Source organism: Cloeon dipterum, chromosome 3, assembly GCF_949628265.1.
Source record: "Cloeon dipterum chromosome 3, ieCloDipt1.1, whole genome shotgun sequence".
NCBI lineage: Eukaryota > Metazoa > Arthropoda > Insecta > Ephemeroptera > Baetidae > Cloeon > Cloeon dipterum.
In genome coordinates, this window is record NC_088788.1 from 24,710,992 (window position 1) to 24,731,280 (window position 20,289).

Sequence of the window (20,289 nt, forward strand, 5' to 3'; positions counted from 1 at the left end):
CACAAGCTGATATTTTCCAGCCGCAAGTCAGAATTATCAGATTTATTGATTCAAAAGTGTATCGTGAGTGACGTGCAACCATTTTGGGCCCTGCAGGCCCTTGTTTTGCGCTGTTTGCTTTGAAATCCGTGCAACGAGAGGTGCGATGGTCGCTCGTCCGCTCGCTTGCGTATTTGTGCTTTGTGTGTATTTATTTGCCCGTCTCATTGTCCGGGTGCGTGATCACCTGCTATTTAATTGGCACAATTATCGCCAACGCATCTCTCGCCTCTCGCTTTTTAGTGTGAAACACGCCTGTAAACGAGCAAGCACAGTTTGTTTACTGATTTCTACCAATTCCTGTTTTTCTTTTACTTTGTCAATTTAAAAAATTGTGAGACAACATTAATCAGTTTCGATCGAATCGATAACACACAAGTAGTGTCAGCTATGGTTCAAAATACTCTTAACGCCAGGAAAAAATATTTTAAAATATGCACTACCACAATCTAATACAGATCGATCAAACGAATATATAAGTTATTTAAAAAAAATAGAAATAACTGTTCCATAACCGATAGCGTGATACTAATTTTTCTTGCAATGATAAGTTCATTAGTATGATTTTTACGTGGTTTCCTGAGTAATTCACATTGAAAACTTAATTAAATCAGTGCCTGCTAATTCAATTCATGGTTAAAAATAGCGATCCACACCTCAACATAATATTAAACAACAAACCCTCAACATTTGCATGCTAATTAGCGACAAAGCAGATGGTAATGCAGACTTCCTGGGTCCATTGTCTGTCGCTCACACCTGATGTTAAATGAGGAAAAGTCATTATCGCACTTAGCTGCATAATAGATTCGTGAAATCTTGCACGCAGCGATTGGAATCGCTGATTAAAATGCAAGCGCTAAAACGGAGAGGGTTCTCGTTACCCCTGTAAAAATTTCTAACCACTATATGAGCTCGCACTCGTGCTTTTGAACAGGTGTGCTATCTAAGTTCAGCCCTATAGCGATTAAGTTCAACAATTTATATTGCGTGAGATAAAACATTTTTATAACTGAGGGTGGAAATCAATGTACCAACTTCCCGAAATAAAATAATTGTTTATTGATTTTGTCATTTTATTGCTTCACAAACAAAATTGAAATTTTAAAATGATTTTTTAATATTCAAACACTTATTCTGATATCTACTAGGAACTCTTCACCAATCACAATCTACACCAGCATTGATGCAGATAAAAATTTAATAAAATAGTGAAAATGTTCACTATATACTTGCGTTGCACTCATATTGAATGAGATCAATGATCACAGCCTTACCATGAATCAGATTTAAATTCTTAAAAGTATTTGGCATTTCAATCAAGAATTTAATTTAATTGTGATTTAACTGAAGCAGCATAGAAATCATTCCATAACTGCCCCGATCGTCCATTTAGACAGATGGTAAAAATATGCATTTCTAGATAAATTAAAATACAAAATCACTTGATATACTTGGTTGAGCTCTGAAATGCGAAAAATCAAATCATTCATGCGATTTTTCCCTGGTTAAATTTTGTTTCTATCGCTTAAAATTCTGGGAATCGATCTTAATCGTTGTGGTTTACAAGCGAGAGCTGTGCGAGAAGTGAGCGGATTCCTGGGTCTGTGTTGACGGCGAGCGGCGCTTCGTCCCTCGGCAGCGCGGCTCCTCGGACTCTCGGCCAATTCGACGGGCGCGCGCGCGGCTGCAGCCTGAGCGACCGCACGGTTCAAAAAGAATCTCACGCTTCATTTTATCGGACACATGAGCTGGCAGTGTGTCCCTTGGCATTCGCTCTGCCACGTTTTTCTATGTTTCGTCAACCTTGAACTTGGCTTCACATTTCTTTCCTTCTGCTGCTCGTGGAATCCTGAGACGCCTCCAATTGGGCTCGGAACCTGAAACAGAATTTTTATCCAGATTTAGTCTAGAGCAATATCTAGTTTCGCACAAAATTAAAAGCATTCCGCACTAATTTGGCCGGGCTCTTCATTGTCGGGGGCCAAACTGAGCCATAATTCGAGCCGAGAAATTGCACATCAAGATATTTAAAAGAAACTCGTTTGAGGGGAAGGCTGTTTTTCTCGGGCTCTTTTATGATTATTTTTAATATCCCGGCCGCCGCGTCGTCTTTTTATTTGGGAGTTGCTGTTTATCCGGCTGTGTTTTTATTTTGATACCGACTGCCCGCCCGTCGCGCGGTGCGCCAATAGTGGCGGCGCCGTGGCCCCGCCCCACTCGCGGCGCCGCCCTTCGGCATCATGTGCTCCCGGCTCGCTGGCTGGCTCGTTTTTTTCCCTGCAACTAAAAAACAGGTGGCATTTAACACACTCGGCGCACAACACGCGCGCTCGCCTCCCTCGCCGAGCGGCCTCTCGCCGGCTCGGCCGCCCGCCTTATTTGCGGTCGGCCCCGAGAATTATTAATTATTTCGCCCTGTGCCGCAATTGGGCCGGTTAATTAGGCGCCCGAATCACATCGTCGCCTTCTTATTGCCGCCACTGCTGCTGCTAATGCCTGCGATGCGTTCAAATTGCTCTGGCCAACTGGGAATTTCCGATTTAAAAAATTGGCATTGATTCAGATAAACATGTGTGTCAGAATAAGCTCAGGCGCATGCAATGCAGGAAATGTAACCTGGATATCCCGTTGTTTGATTTAATAAATAAATAACTAGTTGTAGTACATAGTATTTCATCAAAAACAGTTGAAGCCGTAAATTTTGTAGCTTAAAATTTGCTTTTATTTTACTTTCTTTTATTTAATAATGTTAAAAATTAACATTTTTGAAGTTCCGATTATGAATTTATTATTTTGAATTTTTCTACATATTCTTTCTGTGGCGCATTTTAATAAACAATATTAAGCCTCCCCGTCCCATACAATTATTTCCGGGTTCTTGGTTATATCATTGACCTATGCACAACGCTAAAACAAAAATTCACGTAAAAATTCAATATCTTTATATGTCACGTTCTGAGCGAAGCAAAAAGCAACTTATATAAATATGAGCCCCATAGCAAGCACTTGAGCTCTCGGAGCGAAGTTGATTCCATGCTGAGGACCGCATAGTTACGAAAAGGAAAATAAGAGAGGGAGATTATTATCATGCAGCTGCAGCCAGCCCCGAAGGATGGCGGTGCATTGATTAAGAGCGCCCAGCTTTCAGGCGAATAATTGCTCTAAATTGGTGTTTATCTTCTTTCCTGCAATCGTCTCTTCTATGCTGATGTGTGTAATTTAGTAATTGAAATGTCTGAGTGAAAACAAAATGTTTTGGTATAAATATATGATTAAACAATAAGCGTTTGTATAGCTATGCGTTTGGATATTGCATAATTTTCCTTCTTTATATATTAGACCGCATATGTAACATCGTGCTACCTTGGTTATGGTTCAAATTTAATAGTACAACGACAGAACTTGTACAGGCTATATGAAGGAAATTAAATCTACATCAAATAAATTTTAAAAAAATTTAAACGGTGCGACTGCCCAGTTTATGCTCATTCTCTCACAATTTACATCACTTATTGTCTCTTCGATACTAAAATTGAAGTTGAATGCAATTGCAGATGTACTAAATTCTCCAAAACAAGGCAAATCTATCAAATAGACAAAATGTAACTGACAAGAGCTTATCAGGATTTCCAAGATGATGCTTTCATCGGCGCTAGAACAATAATAACGGAAAATAATTTAACTGAATATTCTATGGCTGAATTTTATGAGCCAAAGAGCCCTAAATCAAACCATAAAATTTGCTATCAGAGCAAAAAGTCGGTCCTAAATGATCTATTAAAGCGTAGAGTCTATTTTAGGAGACAAAATAGATTTTATTTCTAAGGTTATTGAATTCCAGGTTCGTGCATATCAAGAAACTGATGCACATTTCGAGCCAGCGCATTCAGGTTTCTGATAATGTTAAGCTCTAGAATTCTTCAGCACGCCTGCTATGGCCAAAAAAATGTTAAGGAAGCTTCTTAAGAAAGATACATTTTCATGGTACAAAAACGTCTCTTTCAATTTTCACTTTTAGTGTGTTGAAATATTCTACACCATACTCCTGCGCGAAAGACTAATAATTTTCTAACACTTCATTACCTATAAACAAATTCATCAATGTCTTTGTTTGATAGATCCCAATGTAGGCAGGGGCAAATGGTTATAATTTATCAGATGAAGATGCAGCTTTCTCAAAGAAAGTTAAAATTTATTCTATTTCTTCGAATTTTTTCCAATCAGACTCCCATTGTTGGTGAGTATGTGTCTCTCAAGTATACTTGGAAAATAGTCTGTTTTTATAGTTGAAATTAGAAGCAGTTTCCTGTATAGCGCGAGCTGTCTATTTTCCATATTTCTACAGAAATATCCTGCTATTGCTCGCTCTACAACGAGGAAGCTGCTATATTACTAATTTCAACTGAAAATTATAACAACCTCAAGTGCATCTAACATCATTGGCAACCATACCAACAAAAAAGTATTTTTTTATTATTAAAATTCCAATTAGAAGTGCTTACAAGTGCAATAGTTTGAAGGAGGTTTTCTTTTATTTTAACTGAAGGTACAATTTTACTCTCTTAAAAAATCCCCACTCTTTTAACAAATTAGTTTCGCCTTATAATATAGATATCTGCAATAATAAGAGGCAACGTTAAGAATCCCAGTCCGCCTTAGAATTTTGTCTCTTATAGAGTACTTCTGTGTTTTACACCAGCGAATAGCAAGTTGTATGCTTTGATATTTGTGCTACTTTTTAGCAGCCAATGTTTTAATTTACACCACGCAACATGCACAGATTACACTCTATATAAATCTCTATCTTTGTGCGAATCTTATATGTTTGCGATGATAAAGTATAATTTTTAAATCATTAATATCAGCTAAAACCAACAAGATCAATTTTAAAATTGATCTTGACAACTATTCAAGAGTCATTTTAAATATTCCGACTTAATGAATAAATGAAATTTGAAATTGAAATTGAAAATCAGCGGTGTCTGGTTTTAAACTTATGGTAACCACTTTTTAGTTGGATATTCCCAATGGAACGATCCAAATAAGACCCTTCTTGGCATAGGTCTTCTTTTGACGAAACTTGGTGGAGGTGGTCCTATGATGCACCCTAAAATATTGAGTCAAAATTAAAAAAAAATGCCTAATTTTACACGGGCTCAATTTTTTTTCAAAAGTCGACACTTTAAGAAGCTTGTAACTCTTCTTCTAGTTAAGATAAATCGTAAAATGTAGCGTCTAAAATTAAGTTCAAGACATACTGAAAACAATGAACACGTTGATGACCTTGCAGGTCAAAGGTCAAGTTCACAAAACTGCGCTGGCGTGGCTGGCGCAGCTTGGTCCCATCCACGGCAGCTGACCACGTGCCCCAAAATTAGCCGACTGGCGCGGTGCAGACCTCTATTTTAAACTGATTCGTCAAAGATTATTGCTGTATTTGCCGGGGAAGATTCAAAAGAGGACATAAAGTTCAAAATTTTAATGCACCTTAAAGCAACCCAATAGCCTTGAAAATTGGTTAAAATGATGCCATTTCCACGATTAATCAAATCGCCATTTCTCAAAATTTACTTTCTCAGCTCTGCTTGCGCTTGCACTACTAGCCTATTAGTAATATTACTTTTGGTAGGAGGATCCCAAAATCTCAACTGGAGAATAGAATCCACGCACGTATCCCCTATAACTCATCGCTTTTCTTGCGTAAATGTTATTATATAGGTTAACGCCGTACATGATCAAAATACAGGCCACAATAAAACATCATCACATTATTTTTAGAACCGTCAACTACAATATTCTGGCACTCAAACAGTAAGGTTTGAGATCCTCACATTGTTCCTTCTCTTATCATGCAATTTCCTCAGTCAAAAATATTAATAAAAAATTTAATCCAGCCGAAGGCTTTGTGCGCAAATAAATGAAAAGCAATTGTGCTAGCAGTCCTTTAACTGTTGAGCAGAAATTTCAATTTACCTGGTGGGTAGATACTTCGTCTGCTGCCGACGACAATTAAGATAAATTATTAAGATTATTTGCATTGATTTAATGAAGAATCGCACGCGCCCGCCGGCCTGCCCGCCGCACTTGTACCCACACAGAGAATCGAGCTCTCAAGGAGTGAGTGAGTGATTAAAAGACCAGCCCAGCCGCGTGCTTCTTTAATTCAATCGCGCACGGCGGAAGGCGTTTGCGATAATTACGGGCAGGCACCATCGCTCGCACCGAGCATTGATCGGTTAATTATCTTCGGCGTGTACGCACACATGTTCTCAATAATAATTGGAATGTCATAAGGGAAAACGGACAAAAAATACGCCAGCGAGCGGGAATCAATTAAAAAGTCGCGCAGATGATTAGAAAAGCACTGCATACGTATACACCTCTTGCTGTCGCGCAAAAATGAAGATGATTATTTTTTTGACAGCAGAGAGCGAGATGTGCATCGTTCCAACGCAAAAAGCAAGCGCAGCCCCTCCGCGCTCATCAAATGCAATAATCAAGACGAGTATTCATGTATGATTGTAATTGCTCAGAGGTAGAGCGAGCGAGCGAGTGAGCGGCGGGTATAAATGAGGGCGGCGGATTTTTAATAACAATCCGGCAAGAATTATGCTTGGATAACCCTCGAAACACGCGGAGCGAGCGCGAATCCGAAATGTAAAAACAGCAGCAGCGCGCACACCCACCTCCCCATGTAATGATGATGATGGTGACGAACGAACGAGAGAGCAGAGAGAGAAAGAGGATGCATGTGTGCCCCGCGCGCGAAATATTTTGCCGTGTGTGCGAGATGCATTAACGCAGTAGGCGGGGTTATTTTTTCAGATGAGTCCTTTTTTAACTCCAGTTGGCATGGAAACGAGTGCAAAAATGTTGTGCCATTGGTCCGGCATTTCGGTGCTAATTATCGGTTTGCCTTAACTATTGGTTCATTTTTTAATGAGACAGGCCTCCCGCGTGTGTTTGGGACGCGGTTTTCCCAATTGAAAAAATATACACGCGAAAGGAAAATTGTGGCGCGCGCGTGTATTGTGCCAGGTTTATATTTACATGACATGTAAACCAATCAACTTAATAATGAATGCTTTATTCGCTCTCTTTCTGTCGCCAAAAATCAAATAAAAAATACGCCCCGCCGGAGTGGAGCGGATAGATAGACAGCAATAAATTTGAATACGTTTGGGGTTTGGCCCCTGTTTTGTTATTTTTTTTCGCCCAAATTCGTGCGTGCGGCGTGTTGATTTGATTAGAATTCCATGTTGTTTTAATTATTCCTCTGCATATTTATTCAAAACAAGATGAAACCGGCCACCGAGCAGCGGAGCTTTCTCTATACGTTTAACCAACGCTCACTCGCCTGCTGCCACAAGAAAAACAAAATGTGCACAAATAAACGCTTCTGCGCTTTGAAGCTACGGACTGAGAAAGAGTTTTCCACCGAGACGAGCACCGCCAGTAGTGTTTCTCTGGGCGAGATGGCAAGACGTTTCGCAATGTGTCACTCTTCCCATTCTTCCGCCATTCTCGAGATCGCTTTGCCATATGGCTTGCAGGAATTTGACAGCATCCGCATTTGAACAAAACTATTAAAATTTGGGGGTCAGTTAATCTACAAGGAGAAATTTCAAGTTTCCTCTTTTAACCACTTCAATCGACTTCAATCAAATTAAAAGTTGAATTGATGCAAGCCAAATTAATTCAATAATGAGCGGTATCATATGATTTATGAAATTTTGTAACTCAAAGATGGAGAACACAACTTATTTGCAATGAATGTTTATGAGACTAAAACAATGTTAAATTTGAACTACATATCGTTTACAAGATCGTCATGTATTCACTCGATATGCCTGTCATATGGCTAGCACCACATTTTCTGTGTAAATCAAATTGTTTCATTAATAAGAACTATTTACATAACGGGAAAGGAGCGCGATCCAGCCGTTTTGATGGTAGCCAACAATTGTCAGCGGTTTAAATTAAAGTATTTTGGAATTTATTGTTTGACAGCAGAAAAGATGATGAAAAATGATGACTGTAAATGTAAATTTTGTGGTGAATGTTGTGAAAAATATCATATTCAAAAGTGTCGCGCAAGAAAAATAACTCCGAGCGAAGCTTCAAAACTCTGCGAATATTGAAAAACCGTAATAATTTTGGCGATTTACGCTAAGTGCGATTAATAACATTTTTCTACTCCATATCAATTTTAGGATAAGCCCATTAAAATTTTAAAACGGAGATACAGTTTAGTCTTAAACATATTCTTTGCGAAAGATTTGTGACTTACGGAGTATTTTTGCCTGGTCAACAATTTTTATGTGATATGGGCAAAATATGGCACTCATGAAGGAGGAATCAGAATTATGAGTCACGACGTCACGAGTCATTATTCTTAAGTCAGCTATTAAATCAAATCTTGATGTTAACTGTTTCTTAATATCAGTAAAAAGCTCACAACAATACTTGAATTATATAACATAGTATCCCTTCAGCCTCCGTTGCAAAATCATTGCAAAAGAAGTTAGCTCAAGAATCAAAATTAGTTTCCCTTTAATCTGTAATAAATAACAAATCGAATAAAATATTTAAACGTTAACACAATGAAAAGCGAGAGACCGTTGACAAGTCAGGACCAGATCAAGAATCGTAATCAAAAATACTATCAAACATTTTAGTTTTTGCTGACAAAGCCGCGTTCAATTGTCAAATTATTCTTTCTGTGTAAAAACGAATGAAAAAATGCAAATATTTATATACTTCTCTCATCATCTATTATATTTAATGATTTGAAATCTTGTCACTAATAAAATTTACATTCATAATATATCGCTGAATGACAGTGATAAAACAGCTTGGCATTTTTGGAAATCTTTACAACCAAATTAGCTGTGTCATAGAAGCAAGAGAAACTATTTAAGTAAATGCAAAGTATTATTTTTTAAGCTGCACAAAGCCACTGAAGTAAAAATATTTTGTTTCTTCCTTTTAATATTTTCAATCAAAAAGAAAGTATAAACCTACTGTTGTGCAGTGATAGCGATAAAACGTTTGCATGCTGCCAAATTGACCAAGTCATTCAAATATTCAGTTGAAACCAGAAGCCAATCGCGCAAAATTTGTGTCCAAGTAAAATGGCGTGCTGGAGAAAAACGGGCTCAACTTAATGCAGCACGTGAGTTCGCAGGAAAATAGCTGGAAAGAAAGGCTAATACCTGCCATTAAAATGAGTTGCCTCGCGTAATGGTATAAAAATGGCGTAAAATTTAATACAAAAAGCGTTCGCCGACTCGCATAATAAGGTGTGACGTGCTGGGAACTTGGCAAACCAGGTGACAGACAATACAACGTTTTAAGAAAAGCAGCCTGCTCGGTCCCTCGACAGCCAGCAAAAGCAGCCTTTAGCACGTTACGCGAGTGAATAAGGCGGCGGACGAGGTCTTGGTCTCGAGGTTTCCTTTGCCTAGCACACAAAACAGCGAGCGCGACTCGTCAAATTAGGCCGCAATAACAATAATTGCGGCTCCGCAAATGAGCAAGAAAATCAGCCACAACGCTGCACTGAGTTTTCTGACTACAAGAACCCACAGATTTGCGGGGTTGTGTTTTCTTCTTCGTTAGTTTGATCGTCTGTTATAATCTACCAGACCTATGTATGAAAGCTTGGTGGTTGAGATTTCTATAAATTATACAGGCTTGTTCCTCCTTCATTTAGAATTGACATTAAAAAATCTTTTTACTTTTAAATCACCTTGAAGCGAACTTATATCCTTACGTGTTTTCATGGTTTAATTTTGACCTGATATTGCAAATTGTTAAAATATTTAATAAAGTATTGAATAATTCTTTAAAAAAACTAAGATGAGATGGGCAAAAGCAAAAAAATGGTCAAAACCTGCGATTTCATATTTAAATGCAATTGCACACATGCACACCCTTGGCATACATCTTCTCATCACAAGCTAAAATGCAATAATAGTTTTCATGTAGTCAGATTTCGTGAAACGTAATGAATCAAGGCAAATAAATCTGGTAATATACAGGTATATCCGACATAAATTGTACTGGCATTCAGTTCACTTATTTAATATTAATACTATTTTTTATTCCAAACTGTTTTGCTGATGATAATTCATTAAATTATATTGTACTACTTAATAATAGTAAATTAGCTGTTCTAAAAAAGTATGTATAGGTACGTCGTATATATAATAAAATCCGAGAGTGCGTGTCTTTGCTTTCTTGCTACCAGCACAAGACTATTTTATTCCTCTCACCCGGTTCCGTCTCTGGCATAGAAAAAGCCAACCCTTTGGCTGAGGCCAACCCTTTGGCCTCCCCTGACTTGCCCAGTTTCTCATCAGTCGCAGCCATAAATTTGACCCTGCTGCCTTTTCGCGCCCCTCTTTCCCTCCTGTAACAAAATCGCCCATGACGGCCCATCTTGGGCCGTCATCAAAAGCAGGAATGCCCATATTATGCACTCGTAGTTACTCTCGAATCCGTTTACTCCTAGAAACCGCGTTCAAATCATATGTTGTGCTAATATATCAGAGCGCATAAAAATTCTCAGTCGCTCCTGTTTCCTTTAAAAAATGCTGTCTATTTTTGATAGTAAAAATTTCTAGATTTCACACTCATTTAAACACTTGATTTGATAATGATCTTGGTGTGCAGAAAGGAAATTCGCGCGCACCCGCTGCGCAATTAAGAACGGCTTTACCGTCTTCCTCGTCGCATCCACTCTCTCATTCCGATTGCATGGCCTTGCTCCGCTAGCCAAATTATCCTCATTATGCGTGGGCCAACGCAGAGAAATGAGTCGGCAGCACCTCGCTTGCTGTTTTCGTACACAAATTTATACGGCGAGACGACGCCGCGGGTATAAATCATCATTAAATTAAACACATTTTTGTTCCCGGCGAGGCGTTAAACTTGGGGCGAGCGTGCGAGCGGCAATGGCGCTCCTAATCTCGCAGCAGGTTATTTTCGGCTCGGCAACTCTTCGCCAAATAAATTGATATTTCTTGTTCCAGAAAAAGCAAACCCAGTCCGCATATATTAAGCCAAAAACTCATCAATTAACGTTCTCGGAAGTAACTTGAAGTGTCCAAATTCTGTTTTACCATCAATAATAAAAATTTTACTTCCCCGCTAATCGCCCAAAACGTTCTTAAGCCTGATTGGTCTCTGGTCAGATTCAAAGTAATCCGCGAGATAATGTTTTGACAGTGACGTGACGCACCCTTCCTCGGAAATTCCGCGCGTCAAATTGACACTCGCATTTCCCGTTTTCGAGCAGGGCACACAACAATTAAAACCGCCGTCGCCATTCTTGAGCTCGCGGCGAGGGCCTTTGCTCAAGTGTCGTAAATTTAATCCGGCAAGAGCAGATGCCATCGTCAGCGAAGCTAAGTGGCAATAAATTCCTCTCCGATATCACATCTTAATTGGATCCATTTTTAATTACAAGGGGCGCCGATATGGAAGTATAAAGAAAATAAGTGTGTAACACATTTTAAGGAGGAGTCGCTTCCGGGCCTAAAACACGATACATAAGCAGCGGGCCGTGCGTGCGCGTCACTTCGATTTGCATATGCGTCTGTAAATTTTGCAAACTCGTTTCATGTTGGTTCTTTCGCGACGCCGATATTCACCTGCTGGAACATTTTCGAGAGCGTCGTCTAAGTATTTAATGACGATAGCAAAATTTCAGAAACGTGGATTTTATCTCAATTTGACGTAAACTAATTATGCGTCATCTCGTGGAAAAAACGTCAGCAACAAAAATGTCAAAATACCAGCAGGTTATCACAAATTAATCACCCTCCAATTCTTGTTGAAGTTTTATCAAATTAATTACTGAGAGCTTAATAAGAATGGTATTTTATATTTCTGTCATCAATGTTTAATAGAATATACGTTATTCTTGTATTTACACAAAAAGCAGTGAAAAAGAAGTGGAATTTATTTTCTTTTAAAAGGAAGTGCAATGTTCTTCAGAAATCCAAATGCATAAAAATATATGAATTAAATGTAATATTATACTCTCTTTGACAAACCGCATGTTTTTTTTACTCGAACTAAACCTCTATATTGCAAAACAATAGCATGAAATATACAAAAAAAGCTGCTCACATTTGTGCCGTCTTGGTGAAAAGTGACCCATAATTTATTCTGATTATGACGGGGTTTACTGAATTTCGCATACGGTGGGTGCTTATTACCGAACCAGTTACTCGTGCAAACAATTTCCAGCTCAGACTGTATTGAATTTTTATAAGCTCACACAGTGCACACCTTTCTTCTCTATCTGGTAGCATCACGGCCTGGTCGGTGCTACTGGAATTATGGTGTAGCACGCGTCCGACACTTCTTCTCCTCTCCTCAGCTGTCGACGCCCAGGCAAAAAACGTGCACAAACGGTGCAAAACGTCAGGACATTTCTCAAAACGTGTACTAGGCGCAATGAGCCAGTTGTAATTGTGCATGAAATTTGCAGCACGATTATAATGTGTAATGGGAGCGCGGCGTAAGGTGGGAGCTGTGCAAATGAGAAGACCTTTGCGTGCAAATTCATGAAATCTGAGCCTAATGTCGCAATGCTTCAGTGAAGCTGATTTAGTTTGACGCTAGTTTGAATTCTAGCAAGCTCTGCATGTGCTGTGTCGTGTGGGAAAGCAGAATTTCTGTCCTTCTGGTGTTTCTCAAAGCCTTTTTCAAGAGAGCGTGCCTGGCTGGGAGTTTGTGCTGATCGACATTTTTCTTCTTTGCGCAACATCGCTGATATCAAATTGGCGTGCAGCAAAAATACTGCAAACCAATCGAGCTTCAGTCTAAATTTATTTTTCATTTTAAAAAAGTTTCGCATTGTAGTTACTGTTTTGATAGATTTTGGTACGAATACAGTGCAAATTATCGTGTTTCTATTGGTTATACTGAATTTTATATCCTTTAAACATGTTAAAATGTTATCTCTTATAGTAAAAAGGGAACGACTGAATCTTTCATTTTAGTTTTTATCTTTCCCTGGCATTTAAAACTTTTGATCGCAAGAAGAACCATAAAAAATATAATGCTATGAACATCTATACTAAATCTTTCAAAGACAGCGATGAATTCACGATATTTGTGATTTTATTCGTAATTCTATGCTTTATCAACAAAATATTATAAAAATTTAGAGCATGCACTAAAAGGTCATTTGGCGAAAAAATCTTTACAAGTAGAGCCTCGGTGACGAGCGCCAAACTGAAACTTTATATCCCTCTGGCAGTAATTCAAAGTTCTGCAACTCATCCTTGTCGGCTTGCCCCTTGAAAAGCAGGACACAACGAAAAGCCAGGGACGAGTTTCCTTCTCGCCAGTCGAGGAAGAGAAGAGAGACTCATGCACATGAGCCGCTTCATTAAGTAATGAGCTTATTCTCCAACAAACTTAATGCCAAGCAGAGAGTGCGCACTAGAAAATTACACGAATGCGAAAGCTAACTGCCACTGGGTTGCCCCAAGACGCATTCAAACACGGGCCAAGATTTCTTGGCACATACAACCTTAATTTCCAATTTTTCTTGTCATTTTAGCTCTGCTGAATCTAAAATGTACAGATTTTAATTACTTGGATGTCTCACTGGATTGGCTTTGGTTTAAAGTTTTTAAAGATTGATTGTTAGTTTAAATAATTGTTTTACAAGTGGCTTTTTTGTGCGAATTTAGTTATGGATGGGCGACGAAGAGGAAAGTTTTGAGAAATTTTCCTCCACGGGTTCTTGTATTGGGGGCAGCAACTATGTTACGTCCCTCAGACCTTATCAGCAGAGATAATTAACGTGGTAAACAAAATCCATCCCACAGGGTTTTTTTTTTGCTCTTTTTATCCTTGTCCGTCCGAGGACCGGGAAGGGCGCGCACTGCACTAGCACGAATGCTGAAACCCGGGTCCCAATAACACCGCGAACGGATAACATGGGCGCACCAGGCCGCACAGGGACCCAGCCCACTGAAGGGCCACTTACCTCTGCACCGAGGACTGCATTGAAACGCTAGACATTTGTCCCGTGAAGCCAAATCACGCATGCTGGAAAGGTGCAAACCAGCAAGTAGCGAGTCGGCGCCGGTGCGCCTCCCAGCCAGTCGAGCAATTTGAGCAATTCGAGTCACTAAACTAACCACTTTTTGCCATCTCTGACATTGGGTAGCCAGTATTAGATCTCCGAACTGCTCAAATACCTCACATTGCTTTGACACTCCTGAGAGTGCCTTAACAATGCGAGCCAACGGGCTGGTCAAAGGTTAACTGCAAAAAATCTTAATCACCGGCCGTTAAGAACGATTGACTTCGCTCATTGCTGATCACAAGCAAATAAAGAGCAAGTGACGAAAATTGTGTGAAACTTCCCCTTAAACCTTCTGTGCGACAAGACTAAATATACCTTTTACACCACCATCTCAAAATTCCATATTTTTTTATTTGAAACAAATTCAAGGGCTCCGACGTCTGTGCGTGATTGTTACAAGTTTAATCATTTTGGTTGCAATATCAATACCACGCAAAATCTAGAAACTAACCATGAAAGTGAACATTTACTTAATTTTACACTCAAATTAATGGCTTGGTTTGATTATGTATTTATTAAACACTGGAAAGTGTTCAACTAGGCATCTAGTCTAGTTTCAGACTAATATTTTTTCACAATTCAGGAAATGATAATAGTTCGCTCTCTTGTAGCAGAATTTATAATCACAGTCTGCTGTCGATTTACAGTGGTGGTTTCTATGTTTACACCATACCTAATGGGACCCGTGACAAGCGTGTCGCGTGAATATCTATTATCACAAAGCGTTGACTTCCAGTTTTGGTCTAGCATCTCGGTTGTGTCATAAAATTCGGACCCAATATGTAAAATCTTTAATAGCTAGTACACAATGAATTTGGGGAATTGGTATAATTCTCTGTATCTGGCAAGGAGAATCTCTGACTCAACTCCACGGTGAAAAAATCTGTGTCGGTAAGCTTGTAGTCTAATCTCGATTTCGTGTACTTAGACAGGCAGAGCACTTTAATTTAAATTCACGTATTTGAAATTTTTCAAAAGAAAAAAAAACAATTTTCACGTTTCATGTTTCGTGCCTTACTGGAAATTGAGTTGAAACAGTGATAATTGGGGAGTCGATCATTCAGGAAGCCTTGAATGCTGTGAGTTTACAAAATTTAAGGGAGACAGAGTTTGTGGGAAAATCCAAATGGGGAAAGAAACTAACAATAAGTCTATGAGTTGCGGCTAAAGACAAAGTTTTTGAGCGAAAAAAGATAGACCGGGCAAACAAACCTAACGAACGGGACCTTAAAATCCTTTCCTGCAACACCGTAAGGTAAATTTGCAGCAGCCAAATGCATTTTTCCGACTTTCTCCTTCTCAGAGAACCCCGATATACAATAGCCTAAAATAACATTTTTTTATGGTAAAACAGAGAAATGTGTGCGCTGCAAGTTTTATATTAAACATCTAGAAAATACAAAATTCTGCGATAAATTGTACCAAATTATTTACAATGTTTTGATAGCAATTTTAATAACCCAAATAAATAATTTAATTGTGTTTAATTTCACCCAACAACAGCGTGAGTTTACTATGGGGTGATTGTGTCGACAAAATGGCCTGCAGAAACTGCTTTCGACCGCAATTTTATAATCAGGTGGCATGATGATTTTGCAGCAAATGGGAATTGAAATGAAATTCATAAAACATGCTCGGAGGCCATGAGTGCAGAAGGTCACGTGACCCAGCATACAAATGTGCTCCATCAACCTGCTGTGTGGTCACCCATACTCTCTCGCTGGGTGGGACTTTTTCTCCGTATGCTGTATGCGTGTAGGCTCTTTTCGCCATCAGCAGCAGCCTTGCGCACGCGGAGGAAAAATCACTTCATAATCCGCTCCGAAATAGAAATAATGCACACTCATTCGCATTCAAACTTTGAGTGCACGGATGTGTATTTCGAAATGAGCGCGTGCATGCATGTGCGGGCATAGGAAAGTAGACGATTGCCGGAAGTAACACATTTCACACCACCGGAAATCCAGAGTTAAAGACCACTTGACTATGAAATGCATCGATGCCCTTTAATTGTTCGCTTACAATGATTTGTGTATAAAATGAAATGAGCGGTTGCATTTTTGAAAACACTTTTCGATTTGATAAAATACTGTGTGTAGTTTCATAATCTACTGAAATTTTTTTAACAAGAACGACAACAGTTTTAAGACTGCGTGTAGTATGGACAATTTTAATTCATTCAAACTTAGGAAATTTAACTCTTCTGAAACTGTTTATCTCAAGCTTTGAAGAGGCTAACAACTGACTGCATTATACTGATTCACCAGTTGCGAGAGCCCTTATATATATTATTGGTGCTTTAATATAGCCAAGTCGCTTTTATTAAAGTAGGATCATGTTATTTCATGATAAATTTTTCCCTTGCATTTTATTTTTCTAAATAAGATTATTAAATTGTCCATTTTTATATTTTGCTCATGAAATAGGTTGCTAAATCAACGTTAATATAAGCCACAGAATAAAAATCTTTAGTTTCCACGAGGAGATGAAGCCTGTTTTTCAAAATATCCTTATACGTCAAACGCGTCAAACAAATAATTCACTTTATATCGTTTCACTTATAACTAACAAATAAAACTAGGGGTTTCCTAGTTTTTTGAACCACAAATAAAAAAGGAAATATTTTTACTATTTTGTAAAATTGCATTTTTTTAGCTCAACTTGACTTCGTTAAGATTAAAGTCTAATTCACAATTTATTTTAAGCGAAGTCAGTGTAAAAACCATCGCTTCATACTCTATGGGTATGATTCACAAAAAAAGTCTGCCGCCAAGTAGACTAAAGATTGCAACTCGCAGTTGTTGTCTTTTAAAAATGCGGATAAAGTTTTTGATTGATATTAATACTCAAGTTAAATCCTTACCGCTGCGATTCACCTTTCTGCGACAATCACTAACAAACGCGGCGCTGAGCAAAAGCGAGAGTGGTGGAGCGAAATGTGCAAAAGGCAGGGCGCAATAAAATATGACAACTTTACGACTTTATGCCAACTGCCGCTCTTTGTGGCGCGTAAAACGAAAACGAGCCCGACGATAAAGAAGCGCAAGCCGACCTCTTTGTTTCCGATTGCTATCGGGGAAATAGTCGCTGGTAGTTTTCACCAGTCAGTACACACATTAGGCGATATAATTACACACCCAGAAAAATAAGCAACCTTAGCTCAGGTGCGCATACTCGGCTGCGTTTCAGGTGCTGTGAGCGTTCCTCTCGCTGGACGCACATAAATAACTTGAAATGCGCAATTATTGTGTCAAAAATCTGCTGTAACTCGGCAGTTTTCCACTCGTAATTGCGTGCAGACTTTTAAGTACCGTGCTTACTGAAATATAACTTTTCGTGACTCTATATATTAAGTCAATAACTTCTTAATGAGGTTAATTTTCAAAGAAAGATATTAAAATATATATAAGTTTTTTCTTTTTTCCCTCCTGCAAGTTTTTTGACAAGTTTTAATGGCATGAATGTATTTTGACCAATTGTGAGATTAAAAAAATCAAATTGAGCTCTATCAGTGAGATAATCAAAACAAGAAATTTCCTTCCCTGAAAATAATTTAAAGCGTTATATTAACAATGAAGCAGTGCAGATGCTCACCTCGAAAATCTACCATCTCGTGAAATAGCCTTTCCAGAGGCAAAATATAGATGAACTGCCATGGAAAGAAAAATAAGTGTTTTGCCAGGTTCTCAACTGGAAGAAGAGTTCCCTTGACAGTGACATTGACCCACGATGTTTTTGTTCCCTTCCAACGATTTCAAAACGATCATGTTATTTCTGTGTGCGAGGTTGCGTGAGTAGGCTTGACCAGATTTCGTCTATTCACCGCGAATCCAATCCATCTCCATGGGCTAGTCGGCCATGCTGCTGCGGGAGATGCACCAGCTGTTTCTATCGCTTTGTGCTCACATCAGCCTCTTCTGAATATCATCAAAAAAGCTGCTGACTGGATGCATCCATTCCGATTTCCGAGTCTACGCCACAGAAAGATGCGTTGCGTGTGTTTCTGGAGAAATTCAAGCCCGTGACGCTCGCCTTTGTACACTTCCTGAACCAATAAAATTTTTTGTCCTCGTCCTGTTTGTGCGTAAGTGTGCTGCGCGAGAGATAAACTGCCAGTGCATTTTAATAATGCAACGCTCGATTGTGAAAAAGTCGTAAAAAACGCCGACGATATTTCCTTTCGTCCCTCATTAATGCAACGTGCAGAACAAAGTGAATCAGAATTCTTTTGGCAAGCTGTTTTATGGCTTTTAAAGGAATCAGCAAGTTCGTTCAAAGGGTGTCTTGAAAAGCAGATACTCTCAGCAAATTTTTTAAAAGTTGTTAACAGTGTAGTAAAAAGAGCGATTTCGACTGCGAAATTCTCAGGAGACTAGTGATGTAATTATTAAAAATGAAAATTGCATATGAAAGCAACTTTGCCTAGGTAAACATTTTTTTGAAGAGTGCGCTCATCTGTGTTGTGTGTTGTAGGTGGAAAAGCAATACATAAAAAAATGTCAAACTCACACAAGGGGCATAATTTTGACAACGTTTTTACTCCAAACAAACAAAGTTTAAAATTTGAGCTTGATCTAGAAATTAAACTCGTTTACCCGTGGCAATAGTGACTTAGCAAGTAATAAGGTTCAATATACACTATTCCATTAATTAATCAAACTATGATTTTCACAATATGACAGGCCATCTCTCTCGCTTGCTGTCGTAATTTGACAATATAAATTTAGTTTTGATATTAACTGATTGCCGCTGTCACGAGTTTTTGTACGAATTCACAATTTATACTAGCCTTTTATGGCTTCATTGCTTTAGATGTACGAGTTCCACCGGCAACACATTCTATACAGGGTTCATCTGTTTTTATTCCAGAACCAACTTTACAATTGCGGTATAAAATCCCCTTTGATTCAATAGCATAAACTGAAAATTAGCCACAAGTCTGAAAAAAGTGTGCCCCCTTTTAGCTCAAGATATAGAGTAGATACGAATAGAGTAGATTAACGATAAGCTAAAATAACTTAAACGTTGATATCTGACAGGCGCATCAATCGGAGCGTTGCTTCTGCAATATATTGGAATATTTTCTTTCTCGAGAAGCATCTTAAACTGGCATACCAGGAATAAAATCCAACGAATAAACAGATTTTAAAAATAAACCATCCAAAGCATAATTTTCAAATAAAACAATATCAATCAGAGACTTTAATGTTGCTGCTCATCTAGTGCGTTAGTAAAATCAACAATTTAGATGTTCGTACAGCAAACTCTAAAAAGTAAAAAATTAATTTGGAAATGGTTTAATGATTTTTGTTATTTTCTACGGTACATATTACATTATTTAGTGAATACAAAATTTCAGTTTTAAAAATTTAAATAAATTTATTATTAACTCGATAACTGTTTCTCTTAATTTGCATGGGAAACTATCATGATTGTGATTGTTTTGAGCAACCCTTGAAAGCCAGAAACGTGAACGGTGAAAATAAGGAATAACGTGTGCCAATTGCTCCTGCTGGAGCAGCAAACGTAATGTGTTTTGCGACGAGCTCCATCCACCATCTGGTGCGTGCAGTGTTTGCAGAATTTTGACACGCTAGCAGTAGCAACATTGTTGTCCGTTCTCTTGCGACAAAATTATTTCCATTTCTGCTGGCACGCGGAAAAATCCGCGCAATGTTTCTGCAAGTGTCGCGGATGGGATGCAATAAATTCGCCGCAGGTAAGAATCAGGGGGAGGTGAATTACAAGTGTTGGTGGCGATGCAGCCACGTGACCCGCGTGCACACATTGAAGTAAACGCAGAGTATTGAATAGCCGCCTCGCGAGCGTGGAGTTGCACTTTTAGATTGTGCACGAACTGCCATGCATAGCTTGGCCGTTAAGCATAGCACCAGATCGAGCGGAACGCGAAACTATTATCGGCGGGGCATCCTTTGGGTTACCAGCGGTCGGCCTAGCTCAGAAATAAAAAAGTGACAAACAGCTGGAAATCCTTGAAAGTGGCTGATCTGGTGCGCACTTGGTGTGATAAAGAGGAACGCGAAGGCATTGGAAATTGAAATATGATGTGTGTGCATGTAACACAATGATAATAATTTAAATCTCAGGTTGCATATATCATTGGCTAGATC

The 20,289-nt window shown here is 38.8% G+C and overlaps 1 protein-coding gene and 1 long non-coding RNA gene across 2 annotated transcripts in view; one reads left to right on the plus strand and one right to left on the minus strand.

Moving 5' to 3' along the window:
- The window catches only part of wge (winged eye), a 106,450-nt gene that overhangs the window by 26,822 nt on the left and 59,339 nt on the right, over positions 1-20,289 (plus strand). The window lies entirely within an intron of this gene.
- Positions 1,095-20,289, minus strand: part of LOC135939449 (uncharacterized) — a 35,582-nt gene continuing 16,387 nt past the window's right edge. The window contains exon 2 of the long non-coding RNA XR_010574740.1: positions 1,095-1,919. This is a non-coding gene — a long non-coding RNA (uncharacterized LOC135939449). The remainder of the gene's footprint in view (positions 1,920-20,289) is intronic.